This window comes from Octopus sinensis, linkage group LG25 (assembly GCF_006345805.1).
Source record: "Octopus sinensis linkage group LG25, ASM634580v1, whole genome shotgun sequence".
Lineage (NCBI taxonomy): Eukaryota > Metazoa > Mollusca > Cephalopoda > Octopoda > Octopodidae > Octopus > Octopus sinensis.
In genome coordinates, this window is record NC_043021.1 from 16,633,076 (window position 1) to 16,646,323 (window position 13,248).

The following is a 13,248-nucleotide window of genomic DNA, read 5'->3' on the forward strand; positions in this document are numbered from 1 at the left end:
AATGTCGTGACAAATGGAGCACTGCTAAGTATTTTGCTGCTGTGCTACCAATTCTGCCAGCTTGCTGCCTTACAAAACAATATTTATTTCTTTATTGCCCAGAGGAGGCTAAACATAGAGGGGACAAACAAAGACAGACAAAGGGATTAAGCTGATTACATTGACCACAGTGCGTAACTGGTACTTATTTAATCGATCCCAAAAGGATGAAATGCAAAGTCAACCTCGGCAGAATTTGAACTCAGAATATAATAGTAAATGAAATACTGCTAGGCATTTCGTCCGGCATGCTAACAATTATGCCAGCTCGCCACCCTTCACAAAAAAATATTACCAACACATTGTTTCAAAAATCTAAATCCAAAATTTACTACAATTACAATTTCAACAGAAAGACCAATTTCAGAAACAAGATATTTTTCCACTCTTTGCAACAGCAAAACTTACTGATCAGGGCTGTAGAGTTGGACAACATCGGTGGCATGGAGAGGGGAGGCTGGAATGCATGGGAGACTGCTGGTCTTCCATAAACAACTTTGCCTGGATTTGTGCCTCAGAGAGGAACTTTCTAGGTGCAATCCCATGGTCATTTATGACTGAAGAGGGTCATAAAAGTGTCCTAACTTTGATCCCAATAAAACGTAAATTGTAATATAATGTGTTAAAAAAAGATGGCCTAAATGTTAGCATACCAGGCAGAATGCTTAGTGGCATTTTGTTTGTCTTCACGTTCAAATACCGCTGAGGTTGACTTTGTCTTTCTGGGTCAATGGAATAGGTGCCAGTTGACCACTAGGGTAATGTAATCGACTTACCCCTCCCCCAAGATTGCTGGCCCTGTGCCAAATTTTGAAATTAATATAATGTGTTAAAATTTCCAATTTCATGGTTATATAATTGACTAATTTCTGCACTGAAAATAGTCAAATCAGGTGGCACATAAAATGCACCATTGAGCGTGGCCGTTGCCAGTACCACCAAACTGGCCCTCGTGCTGTAAAAAAAGCACCCACTACACTCTCAGAGTGGTTGGCGTTAGGAAGGGCATCCAGCTGTAGAAACTCTGCCAGATGAGATTGGAGTCTTGTTCACCAGACTTCAATCAAATCATCCAACCCATGCTAGCATGGAAAGCGGACATTAAATGATGATGATGATGATGATGTTCCAGAAAGACTTTATTCAACACAACGGATCTCAAACACACACACACATGTTTTGTAGGACAAACAGATTCCTTTAACTGCATGTGGACCATGAGGCATCAAACAACAGAAGATTTCTGTCTTGATCTTTAGAATTAGACTGTGGTTATTCTCAGGTGTAGCCATTTCCAAGTGGTTCAGTTTTTGTGGACCTTTTCCATGTTGTTTTTCAGTCTGCCATGCTTCTAGTTTTGAACATGGTCGTGATGTCACATGTTGCCAGTTGTGTGGTTGTCCTTGGTGAGAAAAAAGTTGTGCCACATTGGCTTTCACTATATCGCTTCATACACAATATCTGAGGACAGTCTCCCCTGATCAGGACCAGTTTCATATATTCTCATTTGCAACAATGTAGATAGCATAATGTAACAAAATTAAAATTTTTTTTTTTTCCTCCTAGTTTGTGTCACTTCCTGTATGCTTCTACCTAGAAATCAAAGGAAATGACAACTATCTCTTTCAAACTTTGCTTATGTGACCTGGACATCAATGTTTTCAAATTGACCTATTTTCCTTTACATATCAGATAGATTCAGTGCTGGGTTGCTGAAGCAGAAGTATTGTTAAAGTAAATATTCTGGTCAATACCACAGATTTGCTGGACTAAGTCACTTGAGCATGTCAATACATGTATCTCTGATCATGAGCAGGAATAGTAGGAGAGCATCATAGCCATGTGTTGAGAGGGATTCTTTGGGGTTTGAATAAATGTAACAAAAGCAAAATTTGAAGGAAATATTAGCCCTTTTTCATACTCTTTAGGGGTAAGCAAATAAGAAATAACAGTTGCTACCCAAGGACAAAAATTATGTTAGTGTAATTGATAGTGCAGGGCTCCTAGCTCTATATCTACTACCTTCTTTCTTTGTCAGCCAAATTTGGGACCGGTTAAGGCAGAGTTATTCAAAACATGAGAATATATATTTTATTATTTTAATTGGTAGAAGTTACAGAAGTTAATTGGCCCTTTAGTCATTTTATAACTTCTGCCAATGAAACTAATCCTTTTTACTATAGGCACAAGGCCTGACATTTTTTTTAGTGGGGTGGTAAGTCAGTCATATTGACCCCAGTACATAACTTGTACTTATTTCATTGACCCTGAAGGGATGAAAGGTAAAAAAAAAAAGAAAATTCCACCAAGGTCAACTTTGCCTTTCATCCTTTCAGGTTCGATAAAATAAGCCTTGTACCTATAGCGAAGGATTATTTTAATTTGTAGAAGTTACAAAATGACTAAAGATCCAAGAGCTAATTTGTAACCTACATCAGTCCTAGTACTTGACTGGTACTTTATTTTATCCACCCTGTAAAGATGAAAGGCAAAATTTACCTTAGCAGAATTTGAACTCAGATGCCAGCTTACTGCTTTAATAATAATGACAACCCTTTGTACTCAACCCCACAGCTCACTTGGTACTTATGTTTTCAACCCTGAAATAGTGAAAAACAAAGATTACCTCAGCGGAATTTGAACTCAGAACCAAAAGAAATGCCATCAAGCCTTTTGTCCACTGTGGTAACAATTCTCCTAGCTTGTCATAATATAATATTATATTATTTTATATTATATACATATATTTGACAGATTTTAGACAGTTTTTAGGTTCTGTTTACCAAATTCCACTCTCAAGATACTGGTCAACCTGAGGTTATAGTAGTAAACATATGTCCAAGGTATTGTGCTACTGTGCCATGGGATAATGGGATTGAACCCAGAACCATGTGGTTGCAATTTGTACTCTGTAACCAGATGACTATACCTGTAGTGACATGTTTTAAACTCTAAGTTTTAGTGTAAAATGTTTGGGATGGTATTTAGAAGATTGCTTCACTGGCAAAGTTTGAAGTAAGCTATTGTTTAAAAAAAAGTTAGAGTCTTTGAGGCAATGAAGAAGGTACCATATTGTTGATGGATCTGCTAGCAACAGCAGCCAAATCACCTTCAAATTACGCCCTCTCCTCTTAAAAACTGATGAGACTGACCTGGCAGGGATGCCTTTAATCAAGTCTGCTGAGTTAGGGCTGACATGAAGCTATTCAATAAAACCTTGGAGTGTTCACTGTATCTTGGTTGCATAGATTTATCCAAGGAGCGCTGATCTAATATATTCAATAGCAGCAGAAATACAAGCGCATGGTAATTTAACCTAGATATTATTCAGGCAAATTAAAACCAGCATTATTAGTGTAGTAATGAAACAATAATAATTTATTAACACTACCAATCATCAACATTAATTTAAACTGATTTTGGCAAGTAAGGGTAATAACTCTGCACATGTTTCAGTGTTATTAGACCTCTTCAGAATATAGCCTATTCTGTGCTTGCTAGATTAGTGATGATGAAATTACTGTATTGATGTGCAATAATTTACATAAATAGGTATGAAAAAAATTATTTTTCTGTTTGTTTCCAAAAAAAAAAAAAATTATTCATTTATATAACTCACGTTTTTATTTTATTTCAATATAGTTGACAAAGAAGATTGAAACAAAGAAATAGAAATGTTTCTGAATTTCTGTTCCTATTTATGTGTGAAATATTACCCACCTATGGGAATTCCAAAATATCAAGTGTTCAAGCCAAATTAATACAACATGGCTGGCTGCAAATTTGAAATTAAATGCCAGGCAACTGAAAATGCTTTAGCTAATTCCAACATACTCTAGTTTAGCAAAGCTTGAGTCAAAAGCCAGCATTTTTCTCTTGAAAATAGACATTTTTGGTACGGATAGAAAATTGGAATATGACCCAATATTATAAAATATAACGGTTAGGTAGGTTTAATTTGAAAGGGAAACCAAATAAAAAAAAATATTGTCTTGACTTATTGTTTGCTACAGTATTTTATGTCAGCCATGTTGTTTATTGAAGTCTTTCGACTCCGCTACAATTATAGCTTAGTATTGATAAAAATATATATCGAAGAACTGCTCTCGCTTGCTTTTACGGCGAGTTTACGAATTAAAGAAATATTCGACATTAAATCTCATCGATAAACAACAAGTGATTAAATCTTCGTTTAATACCTTACAACACAGTACGATTATTGCGCAAACCGGAAGCTAGTCAGAATAGAGGAGGGAACTCCTATGGACGAATATTTACGTCGCTACGCTCTTGTGTGTTTTGGATGATTACTGTAAGTTTTTAGCAAGATTTTTGCATTTTTGTCGTTGCTGATATGTACAATGTTAAAAGCCATTCACTTTCTAGCATTTATTCACCGATGCAGTACCGTGTTGTGAATAAACACAGCAATGTCGATTCTTTATTTCAATTACCATCGACTACGATTGTTCTGACTAATATGGCGTCGGCTTTCTTCGCGCTGCTCAACACAATTCGGCAGCTGCATGTTTATGGTAGATTGCTTCGCTTCGTGAAATTGTGTTATGTTAAATATATTTGTGCCGAATTCTTAGATTTTAAACATCTTTAACACCTTTGATTCTCGTGAATATTTTCGTGATTGTTATCAATGGCTGGTTCTTGTTGACTTTCAGAAGCACTTCGAACAAGACAAGAACCGTGTATTAGTGTACAATGACTGATTCTTTTTCGCTTCTTTTGCACATGTTTAACAGCAATCTGATATTAATTGTGTGTATTCGTTTAGTGAACTATTTTTCTCTTCGAGAGAGTATCGAACGCTTTCACATGTTCTGTTTTACGCAAAATGCCTATGAATCATTATATCTCTTTAACATAAAATTTGCACGCTGTCTTTTAGAACAATGGAATCAAAAGTCGATATTTCCAGTACCATGTACTTTCTGAACGTGAACACGGTCGATTTTTTCGTGATTTATAAACATTTCGACATTAAATTTTATTAAAAATTCCTTTTCAGTATAACATTATTTGTTTTCATTTTCGTATTCATTCATTACACATCGTAACGATGTCGATCGAGTACTTGTTTCAATTTCAGTATATTGGACATTTTTATTCGAAACCGATTCGTATAACATTACTGTTTAGTACATTTGTATCGTAATTGCCAAAAAATTCCAACCAATTTGTTCAGGAATTTCAATTCCTTTGCCTTTCTTCGCTGTTTATCAATGCTGCTCGGTTTGATTTCAATTCAACATGGAACGGTTTTGAGGTCAACTATTTTATCTGTCAATGTGGACATTATAAGGCAATGCGATCGGTAACGTGGATGCGGGCAATGTCGAAAAATGTCTTAATTTAAAGCCGTTTTTGAAATGGTTTCAGACAACGATCCCGTTCTTTTATTAACCTAGTTCTTTCCTTTCTTTTTAAGGGCGGGGGTGATATTCTAATTCTAACGGCTTCATGTATTTACTTCATGCATTCTTTTGTATCACCAAACGTTCCTGCTTCTAAAGACATTTTTCTTTTCACGAAGGAAAACGTTCGCATGCTTTATGAATATATATATATATATATATATATATATATATATATATATATATGTTCGGGAGTTTAAACTCGGAGTAACGACTGAGTGAATTATCAGATTTATATACATATTTAAATATATGATGTAGTTGAAGCTGATTGTATTGATATATGTATATTTATTGGGGATTTTGTCTTGAAGCTTTTCGATTTAACGTTTTCTATTTGGGTCAAATGTTTTCTCGTGCTCTTTGCTAATTATGGAACAAAGCTAAATGTTCTTCAATTTCACAAACGTTACTTCCCCAAATTTAACGTGTATTTTCACAAATTTTACATAGTCATTCGAATCGGTATTCGTTGTATTTACGATGTTTACGTGTCGTTTTTTAATTGTCTGTTTTCTTCTCGAGAACTGGTTTAGTCATCGGCGAAGATCGCTCGATATATATATATATATATATATATATATTTTGTGAATTTTGATGGTTATATATATATCTATATAAAGTTCGTAAGCATTGATATTTTAAAATAGATACCAAACGTTTTCTAGTGTTATATCGAAAGGTAAACATGGGCAAAAAAGACAAATAGATTAATTTAATTAAAAAAGAGGATTCGTAATTAAACACAAGATGAAAAAATGGTTTGGAGGCTTTCCAGTCTGCATTTATTTGATGACTTTAACCCTTCATCTCGGCCCTGATCGAACAGATCTTTGGTCAGAAGCAGTCCAATCGTGATCATGTTTCTTTCATTTGAGACTACATTTTTCGGTGTACCCTTTCTTTTTTTTATGTAATTTTCATGTGATTTGATTGCCATTTGGTTTCTAATTACTGTTGGTCAAGCGACCAAGCTCAGGTTTCCTCGATGGCTTGGTACTTTTCGTCACGAAACATCTTGTTGCTGTTTGGTTATTGAATGGCGAACAGACGTTTTTGCTCAATTCTTCACCTTTGTTGACACATTTTTTTTCGAGAGATCTCTTCCTCTTGGCAGCAATGGAAATGGATTTAATGAAGTAGGGGTACGTTAAGGTCCATGAGACTGAAAATAGGATGGAAGGCGAAGAGTTTAGACTATATGCTCCCGTGTTCACTGAAATGTCTTCCTCGAAACATCGTCCTTTCTATTTCCTTTTTTTTTTGTCCACGTTTTCAAAATCTTCAAGAACTATTCTAGAAGAGTTGATTCTGAATAATTAAGTATATTAACTTCGTATGGTTTTTCTCTCTTTATTCTCCGGTTTAGAAATGTAATAGTCAGATTTCTTCGTTTGCAGACGAACGGGTGGAAGAGAAAAAATTTCGTAAAATTGAAATAAATTCGAGTACTGTTTGAAAAAAAAATCTCTTAAAACATATTTAAATGTTCAGATTGTATAATATAAACAGAAAAGAAAACAAAAATGAACAAACATGGATGCTTTGTGTCACTAAATATTTCTACCTTAAATGTTTTTCTTCCACGAAACACATTTGTACGTATTTGTTTTCAATGGTTCTCAACTATTCTTTACCAATGGACTCTTTGGATTCCTATTTTACTCATTCGAATATTATATTTCTTATAATTAAATATAATGAGGAATTGTTTAAGAAAAATTGTTAAAATATTTTGTGTAATGTAAAAGTAAAACCAATTCATTGCACATAAAATTTTAACAAAAGGTCTGTAAGACCTTGGTTGAGTACCACTTGTCTATGTTCAGATAGGTGCCACTGACCACTCTGAGATATTCTTTTTCACTCGTTTTTGTTTAAACTATGCAAATTATTTAGGATCTAGATTCTAGGTCAAGATGTGTTCTCTTTTGTGTATGTCTAATATTCTTTGTTGCTAGAGATAAGGTTGGACATTTGTTCTGATAATGTCTATTGAAACAGAAACAGGTGCCCACAACAGTACTCTTAACCCTAACCCTAACTTGTCCTTTTCTTTGATGACATGCCAACTTTGGAAAATTCTTGAGTCTTACCTCATATGGAGCTAGTCTTAATTGTCATTTAGTAATTATGATAGATATTCTAGAGGCAGCAATGAATTTTAATAAATTAAGAAATAATATTGTATGGTATTTACCTGTATTTCTCTCTTTCTCTCTCTATGTGTGTGTGTAGAGAGAGAGAGAAAGTATTAGTGTTAGTTGTAGTATGGGTATCCCAAGTAATGCAGTTAAGGTATCTATCTGCAAGTCAAGCAAAAGTACTCAACAAATTTGATGGTAGAGGGTGCTACATATAACAAAAGTTAATTACAATATACAAGATGTTCCATTTATATTTACAATTAGCTTGTGTTTGTATTTGTGTGTGTGTGTCTCTCTCTCTCTCTCTCTATATATATATATATATATTGTTCGTTTGTTTTCCACCTGCCTTCGTCTTTTGTTTATTTTCATAAAGCTTCCCGTTATATATATATATATATATATATACATAATTTCTTATTTCCATGTCATTTTAATTTCTTAAATATCATATATATATCATCATCATCATCGCTAAACGATGATGATGATATATATATATGATATTTAAGAAATTAAAATGACATGGGAATACGATATTCTGTTGTGGACTTCATTAACTTACAGGTGTTTCCACTATAAGGTGCAATGCACTCATTGTTGAGTGCTTGTGTATCACCCTATAGCTTCATCAGAGCTTCAGAAATGAAGTACAGTTTTATTTGGGAACACATTTACACACACACACACATATATATATACACACACACAGAGAAAAGCATTGCCATCAAAAAAGTATAAACATATAAAGGAAATGAAGTCAGGAATTTGAGGGGGAGAAGTCCCTCAAGGTTATTATTTTATAGCTAGTTTATGAATAAAACCAGAACCTTTACTAATGGGGTGACTCAATACTGGTAGTAAAACTAAATTTATTAAGCTGCAGTCAACTCTCATTTCCTCCCTTAACATATGTCTGTGTTTGTGCATAATCATTGTTTTAATGCTTGTTTTCCCATGATTTTGTTGAGGAAACTTTTCTTCTGTTATATGTTCTTCCTCTTGCCAACCCTAACTTGTTTTTCATGTAAGGTGGGTTTTTTTCTTCCATTCTACTGCCCCCTCACACATTGAAATTACAGGACCTTTATTGAGAAATGTAAACAATGTCAATCATTTTTTGCTGAAGCTATAGTAATGAAGACACAGATAATATTCACATGCATACATCCATCCATTTGTCCCACTGTCACACTCTGACCTTTCATCATCAGATACAGGATCACCTCCTCCAATGCCCCCTCTCCTCTCAAAGGTTCTTTGTCTTGCAAGTTACTCGGTGACCCTGCCAGTGCTGGTGCCATGCAAAAAGCATTCAGTCCACACTGTGAAGTGGTTGGCATTTGGAAAGGCAGTCAGCTGTAAAAGCCATGCCAAAGCTGATCTTGCCTATGCTGGTGCCATGAGAAAGCACTCAGTCCACTTTGCAGGGTGGTTGGTGTTAGGAAGGACAACCAACAGTAAAAACTATGCCAAAACAGACACAGGAGCATGGTGCAGGCTCCTGCCAAACTGTCCAACCCATGCCAGCTTGTAAGGCAGATGTTAAATAATGATGATGGTAATTTGAATTAACCCCTTATTTAAACATAAAGATTAAGGGCTCTGGTGAAAGCAAAGAATGACCATTTTGAATTGTAAATATATAGAGAATATTGTCAATAAATATAACAACAAATCTGTAAACTTCCATTAATCAAACCTAAAAATGTTTCTTTTATGGTAAAATGAATAAGGAGTGACTATATATGCTGCACCCAGTGTGTGTCTGTAGGCATGTGACGTAGTCACAGTCATGAGTGCAATACACCTAACCATTAGGTTACATTCCTTCACACACACACAGAGACTGCCAGCACATTGTTTTCTTGAGCAAAACACTTCATTCTACATTGTCCCAGTTCACTCAGCCATAAGTGGGTGGACCTTGTAATGGACTAGTCTTTCGATCAGGGGGGATGTTGGCCTGCTTGCCTAGCCAGCAGGGTGGCATCATTTATAAGCTAAAATGATGCAAAGCGCATTGTGACCAGCAATGTATAACAACATCTGATAGTCTGGTTGATCATGTGATCTCTCTCTCTCTCTCTATATATATATATATATGATGTGAGTGCATGTTGCAGTCTGACTTGTCTAGCCCTTTCAAGCAGTCCAACCCATGCCAACATGGAATCCATTTGTTAAATGAGGATTATATATAGCAGTGGTTTTTCAGTTTTCATTTACCAAATTCATTTACAAAGCATTGGTCAGCTGTCATAGAAGATACTTTCTGGCCATGTTACTCGGTGGTACTGAGCCCAAAGCTATGTATTTGTGAAGTGAACTTCATTGTCACACAGACATGCTTTCATTTATTACGCGCATACATGTATACACATCTTTTTACACTAAGCCTGCAATGTAAACAGGCATTGTAATTATGTTATTGTTTCTTTTTCTCTTACTTCTCGTATTACTTTTCTCTCTCTTTCATAGAAGGTATTACCTGAAACATTAAATGCTCTTCTATTCGTTTCATTGGCATATTTATATTCACCATACACATTCTTCGATTTTTGTTTTGTTTCATATTTCTGTACTTTTTCTACCACGTTTTATTCATCTAACTTCACATATTATTTGTCTCCTTACTTCAAATTGCCCTTCTTTTACTTGTGTTTTTCATTTACTTATGTGTGTGTATGAATATATATATATAAATGTATATCTTCACATGTAAAAACCCCCCAGCACACCCTATAAAGTGGTCGGTGTTAGAAAGGGCATCCAGTTGTAGAAGCCATACCAAATCAGACTGGAGTTTGGTGCAGCTCTCCAGTTTGCTAGCTCTGGTTAAACTGGCCAACTCATGCAAGCATGGACAATGGGTGTTAAATGATGATGATATTCCAAACTATTTTTTGGCCATGTAACAACACGTGCTTTTCTCTGGACTATCTGCTCCCTCCTTTTCCTCCTTTCAGGACGTTTTCCTCTTTCTGACAGAGAGCCATGCTCAAAACATTATTTCCACTGTTGTTTTTTCCTGTTCTTTATCTTTAATTTCCTTATATATACTTGTATATAATAAAATCTCCTGTCATTAGATGGCATATGAGAGTTTGACAGTTTCTTACCAAACAACCACACATGATTTGTTTATAGCGATCAAATGTTTGTGTAGACATAAGCTCCCTCCCTCCATCAAATTGACATTACCTGTAGAGGTACAACTGGATGCCACATGTCACATGTCGAAATGATCGCTGAGCAATGTGAAATGAAGTGCTTTGCTCAAGAACACAATGCCTGCTCTGGTAATCAAACCCACAATCTTGCAATCATGAGTGCAACACCCTAACTACTAAGCCATACACCTTTGCATATATATATATATATATATATATATACAGTTGTGGCCAAAATGTTCAGAACGGCATTGTTTTCATCAGAAAAGTAAGTATAAGTTTTTATCAAAGTTGTTTTATATTCTATAATTTTCACAGACAATAAATATGATATTACTTGTTATTGTCTGCGATTTTGGTGTTTTGCGCCATGGGTTTTGCAGTAAATCACTAAATCATCCATAACTTTTGTATTATCCTCTCAAATTACACCAAAATCTCAAACAATAACAAATAATATTTATTGTCTGTGAAAATTATAGAATATAAAACAACTTTGATAAAAACTTATACTTACTTTCCTGGTGAAAACAATGCCGTTCTGAACATTTTGGCCGCAACTGTATATAGTATAAATTATGTGTACAAATTTTCTTAATCCAGTCTGCTTTCGGTTAGTTGTTAGTTAGCTACTGTACTGAATGGTATTATTATGGTTATCTTTAACGTGATACAATAAAGTGTTCCCTGAGGATCTGCTGTGGTTGAGCATCTATATGCACTTAGAGCATCTATTGCAGGGCTCCAAACAACCATGATGGTAAAACATATATAGGAACCTTTATATAAAACCAGTGTTTGTCCTTATTTTTCCTATGTATATATGTGTGTGTGTGTGTAAATATCATCATCATAATTTATAACTGTTTTCCATGCTGGTATGGGTTGGACAGTATATATATATATATATATATATATATATATATATACATATAAATTTTTTTCGTAATGAGATAAAAAAACCAAGGCTGTGTAGATTTTAGAACATTTATAGATAGATGGTCTTACAGCTGTTTCCAGGATATTTATTATATCCCTTCATTGGAGACGGTGTAAGAGGATGGTTAAGTAATAGTTAATGTAGATAAGATACAAAATAGCGAGTGAGGTGGAGCAGAGAAAATAGATGTGAGATGTGTAGGGATATTGTATTTGTAGATCCATTTTTTGTAGGCAGAATGGTATACATATAAGATTCCAGAGGGGTTATCAGTCTGGACAAAATACTCCGTAAGCTCTCTGTTGGTACAACAGGCTAACAATAATGTTTCGATTATTGAAGAACTCCAGCTATTCTTATGGCAGGGCCAAGTTTATGGTTCATCGTGATTCTATATTGTAAATCCGTGGTTGGGCTCCAGACAAACTGGTTTTTACACAGAGTGATATATGAAACAAGTTATAAATAATGGTCATGACATATTTTTCCTTTATCAAAATAAATTTGGCTTACAGTTGTTTCCAGTAGTCATTATAAGCATGTTACTTATAGGTTTACTCACTTGGTCTATTGGTCAATTGAGGTCATTCAATTTTTCTCGGCTGGTCAATAGACAAATTGAGTGAACCCATGAGTAATGTACCTATAATGATTACTGGTAACAGCTGTGAGCCAAAAGGAAAATATGTAATGTCCATTATTTATACCTTGTCGCCATGATAGATCGTTAGCTCCTACATGCATTTTTTTCTCTCCTTGTTTTTTTCTGTGTATCTTTCTGTCGAAGAGTGTAGGCTCGAAATGTAAAAGACTTTTTCTATTTCTATTCCTGAGCGCTATACTAATACATTTGTTTGTTTGTACTCCACCTGCCTTCGTCTTTTGTTTATTTTCATAAAGCTTCCCGTTATATATATATATACACACACGTATATTAAGGCTTAGTAGGCATGTCTGTGTGGTTTAAGAAGTTCACTTTGCAGCCATGTTGTTTCGCATCCTATTCCACTGTGTGAAACCTCAGGCCTGTGTCATCAGCTACAGCCCTAGGCCAACCAATGCATTGTTATTGAATTTGGTAGATACTGTACAAATCCCATGGTATGTGTAGACAGATATGTCTATATATATGTGTGTGTGTATATATATAAATGTATGTATATAGATGAATAGATAGATACATACACATGTATGTATATATTAGTATGCATGTTTATGTGTGTGTATGGGCTTGTGTGTCTGTGTTTGTCCCCCCACCATCACTTGACAACTGATGTTGGTGTGTTTATATGACTGTAACTTAGCAGTTCAGCAAAAGAGTCCAGTAGAATAAGTATTAGGCTTATAAAGAATAAGTTCCGGGGTTGATTTGCTCGACTAAAGGCAGTACTCCAGCATGGCCGCAATCAAATGACTGAAACAAGTGAAAGAATAAAGAGAATATACACATACTAATACATAGAACAGACCCCCTATGATTTCCATTAACCAATCCTACGCAGTGGCAATGAACTTGAGAC

The 13,248-nt window shown here is 35.0% G+C and overlaps 1 long non-coding RNA gene across 1 annotated transcript in view; it reads left to right on the forward strand.

The window, feature by feature from the left end:
• The first annotated feature begins 4,159 nt into the window (after nt 1–4,159).
• LOC118767903 overlaps nt 4,160–13,248 on the forward strand; it is a 54,919-nt gene continuing 45,830 nt past the window's right edge. The window contains exon 1 of the long non-coding RNA XR_005003814.1: nt 4,160–4,351. This is a non-coding gene — a long non-coding RNA (uncharacterized LOC118767903). The remainder of the gene's footprint in view (nt 4,352–13,248) is intronic.